This window comes from Schistocerca gregaria, chromosome 7 (assembly GCF_023897955.1).
Source record: "Schistocerca gregaria isolate iqSchGreg1 chromosome 7, iqSchGreg1.2, whole genome shotgun sequence".
In the NCBI taxonomy this organism is placed as follows: Eukaryota; Metazoa; Arthropoda; class Insecta; order Orthoptera; family Acrididae; genus Schistocerca; species Schistocerca gregaria.
Genome location: NC_064926.1, coordinates 563502962 through 563518506, shown reverse-complemented (window position 1 = coordinate 563518506; position 15545 = coordinate 563502962).

The window sequence follows — 15545 nt, the reverse complement described above, 5'->3', positions numbered from 1 at the left end:
GGGAAACCTTCGTTCTGGAAATCTGTCTCTATACAAACGTACCGCGCCGCGGCTATTGCCCCGTGCTAATCCATACATCAAATGGGCATCTGCCAACTCCAATTTGTAAACAGTGCACTGACTGCAAAACCACGTTCGTGACGAACACTAACCTGTTGATGATACGTACTGATGTGGTTGATGCTAGTAGTGTAGAACAATGAGTCGCATGTCAACACAAGCACCGAAGTCAACATTACCTACCTTCAATTGGACCAACTGGCGGTGAATCGAGGAAGTACAGTACATACAGACAAAACTAAAATGAGCTCTAACATGAGAATTACGCGTTTCCGGACACATGCCCACGTAGCGTCTTTTCTTTATTTGTGTGTGAGGAATGTTTCCTGCAAGTTTGGCCGTACCTTTCTGTAACACCCTGTATGCAAAAGGCAGAGGGCGCTTCGGACCCGAGCTCAGCCGCGGCGCAACCTCATCCGTCGGCGGCGACGCCCTGAGGCGCCGACGGCCGCGACAGGAAATGTGGCCAGCGATGTCACGGTCAGGGCGCTCGTCCGCGAGTTGGTTGGTTGGTTGGTTGGTTCGTTGGTTGGGTCCGTGGATACAACAGTTCCAATTTTAAAAAACGCAGTAGATATCCGTTTGACCTATGGCAGCGCCATCTAGCAGGCCAATCATAGCGCCTTCTGGTTTCCCCCTTCAAACTATAAGTGTTTCGTTCTTTGTAGTTTTTTTTCTTATTTCGTGAGATAATTGGGCAGGTAACTATCAATGGACCACCCTGTACGTTTCGATGACTTTTCTACACCACCATGAATAATTTTTTGTTCGTACAACTTCTCTTTGTGGTTTCCTGACTCAATAAAATGCTGTGCTACAGCTGATTTTTCTGGTTTCCTTGGTCAGAAAGGACTTTTATGTTCATTCAGTATTGTATTCACGCTTTTCATGGTAGTTTCAATATAGACCTTTCCACAAGCACAGGGAATCTTACGAAGGCGTGCTGAAAAGTAATGTCTCCTAATTTCTTATGTATAACACTTACCTGTTTTTAAATTAAAATGACTTTATTAGTCATCGACATCTTAATTCTTCATGTCTAGATATTTATTTCTCAACATAGTTACGATGGTGACGGACACATTTCTCCCAACGAGGGACGAGTTTGTTGAGACCGTCACTGTAGAGTGTTTGACTTTGTTGACGGAGCCAGAACATCACCTTTATTTAGAAAGCTTCATCATTTTCAAACTGAAGTCCTCGAAGATGTTCTTTAACTTTTGGAAACACATGAAAATGGGATGGGCGCAGTCGGAACTGCGTGGAGGATTATCGTTGGCAGTAATAATAATGAGCGAATGGTATTGCTGGCCGGGAGACCCCTCGCGGGGCGGTTCGGCCGCCGCTCCACAAGTTCTTTGACGCCACTACGGCGACTTGCGAGTGAATGAGGATGAAATAGTGATGAAAGACACACAACACCCAGTCATCTCGAAGCAGAGAAAATCCCTGACCCCGCAGGGAGTCGAACCCAGGACCCCGTGCGCGGGAGGCGAGAACACTACAGCAAGATCACGAGCCGCGGACGTCGTTGGCAGTGAACCGAAAGTATCGGATTGTTGCAGGTGTCGCAGCGCTATTGTGTGGTCTGGCATTGTCATGGTCATGTGTGGACGAAATCTTCGAATCCAAAACTCGATTACATCACGCTGTTTCTCCTGCACCTACATAGTTACGTTACACCCTGCCATGTTACACGTTCCAAGTCGGAGACCTCTAGAGACAGAGGGCTACAAGATATGAGGAATGAAGACGTTGTTGTTGTTGTTGTCTTCAGTCCTGAGACTGGTTTGATGCAGCTCTCCATGCTACTCTATCCTGTGCAAGCTGCTTCATCTCCCAGTACCTACTGCAACCAACATCCTTCTGAATCTGCTTAGTGTACTCATCTCTCGGTCTCCCTCTACGATTTTTACCCTCCACACTGCCCTCCAATGATAAATTTGTGATCCCTTGAAGCCTCAAAAAATGTCCTACCAACCGATCCATTCGTCTAGTCAAGTTGTGCCACAAACTTCTCTTCTCCCCAATCCTATTCAATACCTCCTCATTAGTTACGTGATCTATCCACCTTATCTTCAGTATTCTTCTGTAGCACCACATTTCGAAAGCTTCTATTCTCTTCTTGTCCAAACTAGTTATCGTCCATGTTTCACTTCCATACGTGGCTACACTCCAAACAAATACTTTCAGAAACGACTTCCTGATACATAAATCTATATTTGATGTTAACAAATTTCTCTTCTTCAGAAACGCTTTCCTTGCCATTGCCAGTCTACATTTTATATCCTCTCTACTTCGACCATCATCAGTTATTTTACTTCCTAAATAGCAAAACTCCTTTACTACTTTAAGTGTCTCATTTCCTAATCTAATTCCCTCAGCATCACCCGATTTAATTTGACTACATTCCATTATCCTCGTTTTGCTTTTGTTAATGTTCATCTTATATCCTCCTTTCAAGACACTGTCCATTCCGTTCAACTGCTCTTCCAAGTCCTTTGCTGTCTCTGACATAATTACAATGTCATCGGCGAACCTCAAAGTTTTTCCTTCGTCTCCATGAATTTTAATACCAACTCCAAATTTTTCTTTTGTTTCCTTTACTGCTTGCTCAATATACAGATTGAATAACATCGGGGAGAGGCTACAACCCTGTCTCACTCCTTTCCCAACCACTGCTTCCCTTTCATGCCCCTCGACTCTTATGACTGCCGTCTGGTTTCTGTACAAATTATAAATAGCCTTTCGCTCCCTGTATTTTACTCCTGCCACCTTTAGAATTTGAAAAAGAGTATTCCAGTCAACATTGTCAAAAGCTTTCTCTAAGTCTACAAATGCTAGAAACGTAGGTTTGCCTTTTCTTAATCTTTCTTCTAAGATAAGTCGTAAGGTCAGTATTGCCTCACGTGTTCCAACATTTCGACGGAATCCAAACTGATCCTCCCCGAGGTCCGCATCTACCAGTTTTTCCATTCGTCTGTAAAGAATTCGCGTTAGTATTTTGCAGCCGTGGCTTATTAAACTGATAGTTCGGTAATTTTCACATCTGTCAGCACCTGCTTTCTTTGGGATTGGAATTATTATATTCTTCTTGAAGTCTGAGGGTATTTCGCCTGTTCCATACATCTTGCTCACCAGCTGGTAGAGTTTTGTCAGGACTGGTTGTCCCAAGGCCGTCAGTAGTTCTAATGGAATGTTGTCTACTCCGGGGGCCTTGTTTCGACTCAGGTCTTTCACTGCTCTGTCAAACTCTTCACGCAGTATCGTATCTCCCATTTCGTCTTCATCTACATCCTCTTCCATTTCCATAATATTGTCCTCAAGTAAATCGCCCTTGTATAAACCTTCTATATACTCCTTCCATCTTTCTGCCTTCCCTTCTTTGCTTAGAACTGGGCTGCCATCTGAGCTCTTGATATTCACACACGTGGTTCTCTTCTCTCCAAAGGTCTCTTTAATTTTCCTGTAGGCAGTATCTATCTTACCCCTAGTGAGATAAGCTTCTACATCGTTACATTAGTCCTCTAGCCATCCCTGTTTAGCCATTTTGCACTTCCTGTCGATCTCATTTTTGAGACGTTTGTATTCCTTTTTGCCTGCTTCATTTACTGCATTTTTATATTTTCTCCTTTCATCAATTAAATTCAATATTTCTTCTGTTACCCAAGGATTTCTAGCAGCCCTCGTCTTTGTACCTACTTTATCCTCTGCTGCCTTCACTACTACATCCCTCAGAGCTACCCATTCTTCTTCTACTGTATTTCTTTCCCCTATTCCTGTCAATTGTTCCCTTATGCTCTCCCTGAAACTCTGTACAACCTCTGGTTCTTTCAGTTTATCCAGGTCCCATCTCCTTAATTTCCCACATTTTTGCAGTTTCTTCAGTTTTAACCTACAGGTCATAACCAATAGATTGTGGTCAGAGTCCACATCTGCCCCTGGAAATGTCTTACAACTTAAAACCTGGTTCCTAAATCTCTGTCTTACCATTATATAATCTATCTGATACCTTTTAGTACCTCCAGGGTTCTTCCACGTATACAATCTTCTTTCATGATTCTTAAACCAAGTGTTAGCTATGATTAAGTTGTGCTCTGTGCAAAATTCTACTAGGCGGCTTCCTCTTTCGTTTCTTAGCCCCAATCCATATTCACCTACAATGTTTCCTTCTCTCCCTTTTCCTACACTCGAATTCCAGTCACCCATTACTATTAAATTTTCGTGTCCCTTCACTATCTGAATAATTTCTTTTATTTCATCGTACATTTCTTCAATTTCTTCATCATCTGCAGAGCTAGTTGGCATATAAACTTGTACTACTGTAGTAGGTGTGGGCTTCGTATCTATCTTGGCCACAATAATGCGTTCACTATGCTGTTTGTAGTAGCTTACCCGCATTCCTATTTTCCTATTCATTATTAAACCTACTCCTGCATTACCCCTATTTGATTTTGTGTTTATAACCCTGTAGTCACCTGACCAGAAGTCTTGTTCCTCCTGCCACCGAACTTCACTAATTCCCACTATATCTAACTTTAACCTATCCATTTCCCTTTTTAAATTTTCTAACCTACCTGCCCGATTAAGGGATCTGACATTCCACGCTCCGATCCGTAGAACGCCAGTTTTCTTTCTCCTGATAACGACATCCTCCTGAGTAGTCCCCGCCCGGAGATCCGAATGGGGGACTATTTTACCTCCGGAATATTTTACCCAAGAGGATGCCATCATCATTTAATCATACAGTAAAGCTGCATGTCCTCGGGAAAAATTACGGCTGTAGTTTCCCCTTGCTTTCAGCCGTTCGCAGTACCAGCACAGCAAGGCCGTTTTGGTTAATGTTGCAAGGCCAGATCAGTCAATCATCCAGACTGTTGCCCCTGCAACTACTGAAAAGGCTGCTGCCCCTCTTCAGGAACCACACGTTTGTCTGGCCTCACAACAGATACCCCTCCGTTGTGGTTGCACCTACGGTACGGCCATCTGTATCGCTGAGGCACGCAAGCCTCCCCACCAACGGCAAGGTCCATGGTTCATGGGGGGAGGAATGAAGACGTAGAAAATTAATAACGTTTGTTTCATTTAAAACGCTTTAAGAGTTTTCACATAACAAAATGGGACGCATTCCTTTTAGCATGCCCGCATAAATCCACAGTAACACTGGGTCCCGTCAGAGCACAGAAGTTAAGCGCTGTCGAGCTTGGCTAGCTCTTGGATGGGTGACCGTCCGGGTCTGCTAATCGCTGTCGGCAAACGGAGTGCACTGATCTCTTGTGAGGTAAGTTGAGGAACTACTTTACTGAGTAGTAGCAGCTCCGGTGACAAAGAATGACAACGGCCAGGACAGTTGTGTACTGATCACATGCCCCTCAATACACATATCCAGCGACGCCTACCGGCATAGGATGACTCGGCGGTCGGTCGATACCGTTGGGCTTTCCGAGGCCTGTTCGGACGGAGAGAGTTTCACATAAGCCCCCCGTGCCGACAAAGGAGGGCATGTAGCCTTTCCAGTTGATCTAAAACTGGTCTGATGTTTCGTTTCTATAAAATCTTCCTGATCTGATCAGTTACATTTTTGGTACATAGGAGAGAAACCGTGTTCTCCCATCGCTGTGTTTTATCGTTGTCCTCTGGCCTACTGTTATTTGACTGTAGACCTCTATTTACTTATTTGCCTGAATTACAGGTTTTTTTTTCGGAAGCCTGCTTCAGATGTTTCAATCCGGCGTCCTGATGTCCTGGCGTGCAAATTCTTTTGGCTCTGTCAACAAGATTGGCTTACACTACTTGACGTCTACCTCGGTACCCCATTGCTCCAACGAAGTGTCGACAGTTCTGAGTGGTGTCTGTAGCCGTTGATTAATGTTTGATGGTTTACAAATTTGCACTAGGATGGCGGCGTCATCTGCTTTGATGCCTACCATCATGTTAGGTGTGCTATGTTTGTTGATCTTCTACGTTGTAGCCTGAGGCTGGCGCTTATGCCTCGAAGTACGTTGCTTCATTAAATAATTTAAGTAAGGCTACAACGTTTTGGGACTGGATGCGGCTTCTGAAAAACCTGTTGATGTGTTTGAAGCAATCGCGTTTGATTAACAGTCAATACGTTCTTAAATTCTCTTATACATACTTCAGTCATTTTCTTAATTTCATAAGGCTTATTCTTTCTTTCCCTGCTCACTTGAACCCAAGCCAGTATACGTTGTCAGATATACAAGTTAACTCTTCATGTACGCATTCTGAAAGATGAGATATTCTAATTTGCATGTGCAGCTTAAAGATGTATTAATGATTACGATCACAGACACTAAGACTGCATCGCCATTGTTTTCTTCTTAGATCGGAGACATCAACTTGAAATTCTAGTCCTCCTCATCATCTCAGTACTTTGCCTTAGTTTCACAGTTACGTCTACCACAAATGAAGCTACTATATTATTCGAAAGAGAGGAATGGACATTTTTTGCAAAAACAGACATAATGTCTTATGGGATAACAGCAATCAGTGATTTTATAATGTTACTTTAAATCCGTCTTGATTGCGAATTCTTTTATTCATATGACCGGTTTCGGTTCATTCAGAACCATTTTAAGATCTGATATTTCAGTTACTCCTGTAACCGAAACCGGTCATATGAATAAAAAAAAAAATTTGCAATCAAGACGGATTTTAAGTAACATTACAGAATGGACATTTGTGTTTAAATTTTCTGTCGATCAAGTCACTCAGTAAACTGTCGAATTTGAAGTTGAAAATGACTGCCTTTGTGTTTAAAGCTCTATTCTGTATAATTATAGTGCAACAAATAATAATCTCCGTCTATCGTAATATAGTTCCAAATCCGCAACCTCTTATTTTGTATAACGATGGTGCTATTAGAGCTACGAAATTTAAGTGATATGAAAATATTTCTGCTTATACCAGTAGCAGATAACAGAGCTGGAACATACGTAAACAGTTAATAAACGGAAGCAGCTGGATGACGCGTAAATATGTACTCAGGGCGAGTTAAATTCACTGGCGTGAGCTATCACGCACACAACAGCCACCATCGACTTCCTAGAATGCATCCACGGCAGGGACGCACTCAGTGCAGACACCAGTGACGTCTGCAAACAGTTGCAGGCGCCCTGGGTACTGTGTCCACACTGCATGCGAGCTGTACTGAGGATTTGACTCTCTAGACATTCCGGGTGCGGTCCGGAGACTGAGATTAATCTTCGAATCCATAGTCCTATTTTGGACATGCCTTGCATCACTCACTGGAAGACCGATGTTGCCAACTGGTAACTCTTGGATGCATGAGAGACTGGACTTGCAAAAATGCATGAGACCCTACCTCAGATCAAATACAAAAAGCTATTTATTAAAACAGTTTTTTCAAGTTACAGTGGGCCTGCTGGCACAGATTAAGTAACAAAGTATTTATTATGATGTTGTGACCTTAATGTTAATACAATACCATAAATTACGTTATAATTGTTCTGCGGTTATATAAAAAACATCCACTCTTACTGCGCTTACACCAGGTGTTCCGTTCATGAAAATTCATCTACATCTACATCTACATCTATACTCCGCAAGCAAACCAACGGTGTGTGGCGGAGGGCACTTTACGTGCCACTGTCATTACCTCCCTTTCCTGTTCCAGTCGCGTATGGTTCGCAGGAAGAACGACTGTCTGAAAGCCTCCGTGTGCGCTCTAATCTCTCTAATTTTACATTCGCGATCTCCTCTGGAGGTATAAGTAGGGGGAAGCAATACATTCGATACCTCATCCAGAAACGCACCCTCTCGGAACCTGGCGAGTAAGCTACTCCGCGATGCAGAGCGCCTCTCTTGCAGAGCCTGCCACTTGAGTTTGTTAAACATCTCCGTAACGCTATCACGGTTATCAAATAACCCTGTGACGAAACGCGCCGCTCTTCTTAGGATCTTCTCTACCTCCTCCGTCAACCCGATCTGGTACGGATCCCACACTGATGAGCAATACTCAAGTATAGGTCGAACGAGTGTTTTGTAAGCCACCTCCTTTTTTGATGGACTACATTTTCTAAGGACTCTCCCAATGAATCTCAACCTGGTACCCGCCTTACCAACAATTAATTTTATATGATCATTCCACTTCAAATCGTTCCCCACGCATACTCCCAGATATTTTGCAGAAGTAACTGCTACCACTGTTTTTTCCGCTATCATATAATAATACAATAAAGGATCCTTCTTTCTATGTATTCGCAATACATTACATTTGTATTGTATTTGCTCAAGTTACTAGTAATTACCCTATGTTTTCGCTAATATTGTCTTTTAATTTGTGGTATATGTGATTAATTTTTCTGTCTCATCTATGAGGTGACACGTAACTTAATTTTTTTGTGCTTTTGCAATTCGCGCAGTCTTCGGCTGTTGATGAGTTACTGCTTAATGTGACATGTCCCGTAGAATATTCCTTGGGCGAAGACTGTTGACGATTCTCTTCTCTGTGTGAGGGTTGTAACAGGACATCATCTTCTAGCATTACTTTTCCTCAACAGTAGTTGTCGATACCAGTATTATCTTTCGAATTTTCGACAGGTCGGTATTATATGAGTTGCTTTGTGGGTAACTGTCATATAATTTTATACACAGTATGTTATATTTCAAGCTAAAGTTTATGAAAAGGAGTTACTTTACAAAATATTTTTAGTTTCGTTGTTATAATCGATTAGTACTAGTTCTGAATCAACCGTTAAAATTATTTTTTCAGTAACATTTGAAATTACGAAATATTTGCACACTTAAAATTTCTATTATTAATTATTCAATGCTGTACTGTTTACTATGTTTATTTCTGGATTCATTTATGAAATGATAATCGAAACTAAAGGTATAAAATTATTTTTTAAACATTTGAAATTACGAAATATTTGCATACTTAAAATTTGTATTATAAATTACGCAATCCTGTACTGTTTACTATGTTTATTTCTAGACTCATTTATGGAATAAAAATTGAAATTAAAGGTAGTAGAAATGCATTTGTTAAGAAAAATAGTAAATTTTTTGGAATATTGTTATTTCCACAGAGTGTGAGAGTCGTAAGCATGCCTCTGATGTGATCAGACATATTTTTGTATTTTTGTGCTGACTATGTAATTTCGGCATTGTTAATGTGAAATATCAGAAGACTGTATGATATATCAAAATGTGAGAAAATATATTTATGTAAAGACAAAACCTCTGTAACAACAATCTTCAAATTTATTTAGTTCAGTCCAACGGAGAGGATCTAAAATGTGACATTTTCAGCTTCAAGAATCAGACCTCTAAACAAGAAGAACTGGAGCCATCTCAACATGACAAGCTAAGTAAGCTAGAAAGTATATGGTAATCTTTGCTCCACTCAAATCTTCATAAAAGACTTTACTTACTAATGTGGACAACAGATGGAAGTAGGAAGGAGAGGGGAGATTACAGGGTCCATCATTTCTTGTTGCAATTCCTTGAGGAAAATTCTACTACTGCCAAATCTGTCTTCCTGGTAGGCATGTTGATGTGAAAATAAACTGAGAGCATTTATGGGTTCTACATCCGTTACACTTGTCAATACATCAAACGGCTGTCTACTTGACAGGCTCTTGCATTTGTATGCACGTGGCTACTAGTCAAGAATATAAACTCCTGATGTAGTACTGTTATTGAATAAAATGATCTGTGATTTCTGTTGACGTCCTTCATCTACTGTAACACTGTGCTGCGTGGAACTCAGCAGTAAGACATTTTTGTTGCTTTTTAGCGTGCAGCCTACAGCTATCAAATTGCTTTTATAACCCTGTCGTGAGGACACAACCTCTCTTGGCTTGGAAGTCATTATTTCTGGAGGAATGTCCTTGTTGTTTTGTCTCAAATGCCCCACTGATGTGATATCAGGCAGTGAAACACTTGTAAAAAAAGTAATGTAATATTTATTGTGATTCCCCTCAATTTGTTAGAGTCTCTACTGCAGTAGAATTTTGTTTCATCTGGCCAAGACCCAAAAAATGCAGTGATCTCCCCAGACAAAATACTTCTACAATTTTTAACGATACTAACATTTCTAAATTAGTACAATACACGATCTCCTCTATGATCATTTGAAGGATAAAATAGTCCCACATGCTCTAGTTACACTTACACTATCCTACTAATGGTTCAGGTGAAATTTAGATGATAATGTGGACTGGAATTCTGTTCCATGTTGGTGATGTTATACTCCAGCGTATTCCATCACGATCAATAATGTGCTTCTGTAGTCTGTCTTCATTTGGAATGCTGTAATATGTTGATTCATTACACTGGGCACCACCAGTTTACGAATCTCTGTCATCTTACAGAGAGCATCATGTTCAAAAGAATTTAATAACTGTTGATTTAAAATTATGGTTTCCTGATTTTGCTTCTAACAGATACTATTGAATCCAAGATGTAAGTCAGGGATAATTAATGTATACTGGATAACTATACTGAGCATGGAAAAAACTTACACTCACCTGAAACAATTTTCGCCTAAATAAATTGACTTCCCTTCCAGAAGAATACACTATTCAAAATGGCTCTGAGCACTATGGGACTCAACTGCTGTGGTCATTAGTCCCCTAGAACTTCGAACTACTTAAACCTAACTAACCTAAGGACATCACACACATCCATGCCCGATGCAGGATTCGAACCTGCGACCATAGCAGTCGCACGGTTCCGGACTGCGCGCCTAGAACCGCGAGACCACCGTGGCCGGCAATACACTATTGTATCCTTTTTTCAGTACTTCTCACTTTCCAGCAATGAGTATAGGTGTGTCGAAATGTTAATTGTTGTCGGTAATGCTCCAACATAATGTGCCATTCACATCAAAGATAAGCCATTTAAAACATAGCTTGCTCGCTATGGGGTCTAAGAGACCCATGCCATGCATTAATTAGACCTTATGATTACAAAATTAATAAAGAAAAGCAACTAATTTTACTTGCACCAAATAATGATGTTTTTCATAAAGAAAGTCAATTGTATTTTCAAGAATTTTGTGGAACATAAGATAAAATAAACCATTTTAATACAGTTTATTGATAAATGGAGGGTTACCGGTTCCAAAAGACCACTGTCATCCATCCAAGACTTAAATGCAGAGAGCCGAGCCGGGTAGCCGCGCGGTCTTGGGCGTCTTGTCACGGTCCGCGCGCCTGCCTCCGTTGGAGGTTCGAGTCCTCCCTCGGGCATGGGTGTGTGTATCGTCATTAGCGTAAGATTAGGTAGTGTGTAAGCTTAGGAATCGATGACCTCAGCAGTTTGGTCCCATAAGATCTTACCACAAATTTCCAAATTTTAAATGTAGAAACCTCCATGAAGAGTATGCTTACGTGAACTGATGAGTCACGTGTGCACCATTCACCACACGGTGGAATCGTCTGCAGTATGAGCGGTATTGTGAGATGTTACAATGTAGGCTCAGTTCATTGACTGGGATGTCTCTGACATCTTGTAACATAAACTTCAAATATACAGATGCATTACTGATACCTATAAATAATTATAAAATAAACTTTTAAATGTAACGTGTGCATTCCTGTATGCTGAACATTAATATCTTTTTGTAAATTTGTGTATGACGAGAATTATTTTCACGCTGTTAATTTAAGTATGTTGGGAGAGTAAGGGGAGTTATTAAAGTGAGCAATAGGGCACTATAGCACATGGATACCGAATTTCAGCTGTATAGCCATTATATTACAAATTCTAGTTCCACTGTTTTTGCTGCTATTGTGTTGCTGCTACTTTTTAACAAATGCAAAATTTGGTGAACGATTCTTAAAATGCTGGAGGCACCGAAAATGTGACAGAACTCAGCATGTATTCTTCAAATCTCTGTACAAATACGAGCGCGCTCTCTGCTACCTCTGTATGAAACTTCCACACACAAACAGAGTGTAATATTAATCATTTTTTTAACGTCATTCTTCGTTGGTGACAAATAAAAGTAACTCAGAAGCATTGATATATACTGCCTAACAAAAAGCATTGAAGAATCTAGACGACTTGGTCGTATGTCAATATAATTTTGTACACTTATGCACCATCGGCGGGTACGTAAACGATTACAGTATTCTGTGTGAGAGTAGAACAGCCACCAGAGAGCATTGGCGTTGTTAGTGTTTAGTGTTGTTACCATATCTGATAGGGTATACCATGATCGTGAACAGGACGAGACATTGGGAGATAATTGTGAAAGACGTGGAGATGCCACGTAGTCACGTGAGATACCGTTAACAGCACCTAACAGCATTTGAGACAGCTGTCATAGTGGGTCTACATGTGGCTGACTGGTCAGCTCGTGCAATTTTCAGGTTTGCTGTGCATCCAGATGTGACGGTGGCTCAACTGTGGACTGAATGGGAACGTGAGGATGCGTACACCCATCCTCAAGGTTTCATACGACCACACCTGACAACAACAAGCGAGGATCATCGTGTTGTGCACCATATATGCGCCTGCCATTCGAGAACAAGTAACAGACTTCCGGGACATTCTGTTTATTCCTCACCGTTGGTCAGAAACTAGAAGCAGTCAGATTATGGAATTGTCGTCCCATACTTGGGCCGCCGCTAACACCACAACTTGAAGGACTGTGTTTGGGGGCGTGCCGTGACCAGGAATGTTGATGAATGACCCACATTGCGCTCAGCGGTTCACTACGGTTCAGCGCTACCCCATGGTCATCAGTGAGTACGTTGGTGACCTGGGGAATGTCCCATTCTTTCAATATTCTGGAGAGGCACAGCGGTGTTACTCATGGCCCCATGACGTAGACATCTATCGGATACGACACTTGAGGTCAAGGCTGGTCGTGACTGAGAAAACTCCAACAGCAGAGCTGTATGACACGGACAATCTGCAGAGCGGGATTAGCCGAGCGGTCTCAGGCGCTTTAATCATGGACTGTGCAGCTTGTCCCAGCGGAGGTTCGAGTCCTCCCTCGGACATGGGTGTGTGGGTTTGTCCTTAGGATAACTTAGGTTAATTAGTGTGTAAGCTTAGGGACTGGTGATCTTAGCAGTTAAGTCCCATAAGATTTCACACACATTTGAACATTTCTTTTTCACGGAAAACCTGAGTTTCAAGTGTCAGCTAGCATTCGAGCCATCCGTGGTACCATTTATCACCAGAATAATGCATGTCCACTTGTCTCTATTGAGAGTCTGCGTGAATTGATGTATTCCAGTAGCCGGTAAGATCGCCATATATGTCCACAGTGGAACACGAGTGATACCAGCTAGGTCATCAACCCCGTACCTGTGTCAATATCTAGGACGTTAAAGACTAGTTACAATAGCTGAAAGTCAGTTTACCTCAGGAGGGGATGTAACTCTTCATGATACCTTTCCGAACAGAATAAGTGCTTGCATTCAGGTCAACGTAGGTGCGTCGTCTTAATGAGTGGGCTCATACTGTCAGGTTCTTCGTAAATACGAGGTCTGTTAAAAAATTCCAGAATACTCGTAATTTCACGCCTGCGGTGTGTTGGAGCGATATGGCATCTCTGCACGCACCTGTGTTTTGCGTGTAACTGCCAGAAGTTTCATTGTTGTATGTCTGTTAGTTATTCTTCTGCTGAATTGAGTAGAACGTTGAAAGGCACTGAGCCGTGATAAAAATTGCTGTTTCGAAGAGCGCGCCGCAGCGTGTAGTGTGAAGCAGTCGCCTTCCGTTTTTGGCGGTGGCGCTGCCGTGGCAATCGCAGCTTTCGTGTCTCCCTCTGGTGGGAAAGGGGGAAGGTTGCCTGTTCACGTGCATTTAAGAGGCGCTATGAGCTTGCTAGTCGGTCAGTTGGTCAGTCTGGGTGAGTCTGGAGTCAGTCTGGGGTCAGTCTCTCGTCCCCAGCTTGCCAGTATGTCTCTCGTCCGAATTTGTGGCGCAGTGGGAGAACTCAACGAGTGGCTGCCCGGTCGGGGCTGAGTTCCTGCATCTGAGTCTGCGCGTTAGGCCGCCAGTCTGCTCGAGTTGCTCAGGCCACGGTCATTGGCGGTTGGATTGGAACGGTCGGTCGGTCGCGCACTGAGACACGAGATGACTTGTCCGCCTTGAGCATCGGCGCATGTGAGGTCGCCACGTGAGTCCAATGGGCCGCGCCGTATAGCGAGGGGTAGGGGCTTCGCGGCCGATAGGAGAGCAACAGGAGTCAACCCACGACATCTGTCTGGCCGGTGCGAGCTGCGACGGGAGATCGGCGCGCCTTCCTGCGTCCGTTGAAGCGGCTGGCAGCGGACACTTCGGGAGAGCGGTTTGGGGGTGCTGCGGAAGGTCTCCGCCAGAAATCGCAGTTTATTAGAAGTTAAGTGACTGGTGATATCTTGTTTCATTTACTTGTTAAATTCTACTTGTTTTCTGGTGAGGTCACCAGCCGTTTTGTTTTGGGGTCGTCCCACCATTCTTCTCCGTTTGCCCACCCCCGCGAACGTGGATATTTATGAGTTGGGTGGTTTATTTTTCCCTTGTGGAGTAGGGGCGGGTTAGACCAACCTGCGGTTCGGGTTGTTCGGTAATCTCCCTATCAATGTGCCGTACGTTAATAGCTGCCTCTGTCATGTTTGTCGGATTCGGCGTGTTAACGAATTTATTGCTTGAAGCGTCACGGCCTAATTCCTGAAATAGGTTTTTATCTTGCCTATCATCTTGAGAGGCGGTATATGTGTACTGTATGGCATGTTTGGCCAACCTTTTATGTAAGATTGCATTTCATGGGCTTTTATTTTAATGGTCATTTTAGTATATAAAGTTGTCACCCTTCCACTGTAAGACTTTTCTTAGAAGTTAAAATCAAGTTGCATCTTCGGTGTCAAGTTAATCTTTTAATTTTAGTGTTTCTACTATTTCCATCCCTCCTGCGGGGTGCATAGATTGTGTGCTTGTGTCAATTGTTAAAAGTTTTACTTTAAGGTAATCTGGTGTTTTGCAGATTTGCACCTGTGTAGTCTTTCAGAGGCTGTTGTGAGTGGTCGTGACTACGGCCGTGTCAAAAGGGAGCGGCAAGGTTCTCAGTCCGAAAGCTCATACACTCAAACATTTGTTTCTTTCTGCCTCTTAGTAAATTGTAACTTGATATTTAGAGGATGCTTTCTGCTTATAATTTTAAATCTGTTTCTTAAAAAAAAGGCTTTTAGGAATACAATTCCCATTTATTAAAGGCAATTGCATTTTGATTTCATCAGTTACTCTCTGGCAACTACTTCCACGCTCACGTAGTGTGATTAAATGTGATTAAATGTTCTTGATGAATCACTAATAAATAAAGTAAATTCTTAAGAAAAAGTTTTGAAAGTCAATTCACGGTTCAGGCACAGTTTGCGGATTTCGAGATTGCAAAGCTAGAGGAGCAACGCATCCGCATAAAAATTTCGCCTGAAACTGAAGAAAACATTTCCAGAGACACACCAAATGATGCAGCAAGCCTTCGGTGATGAGCCAAC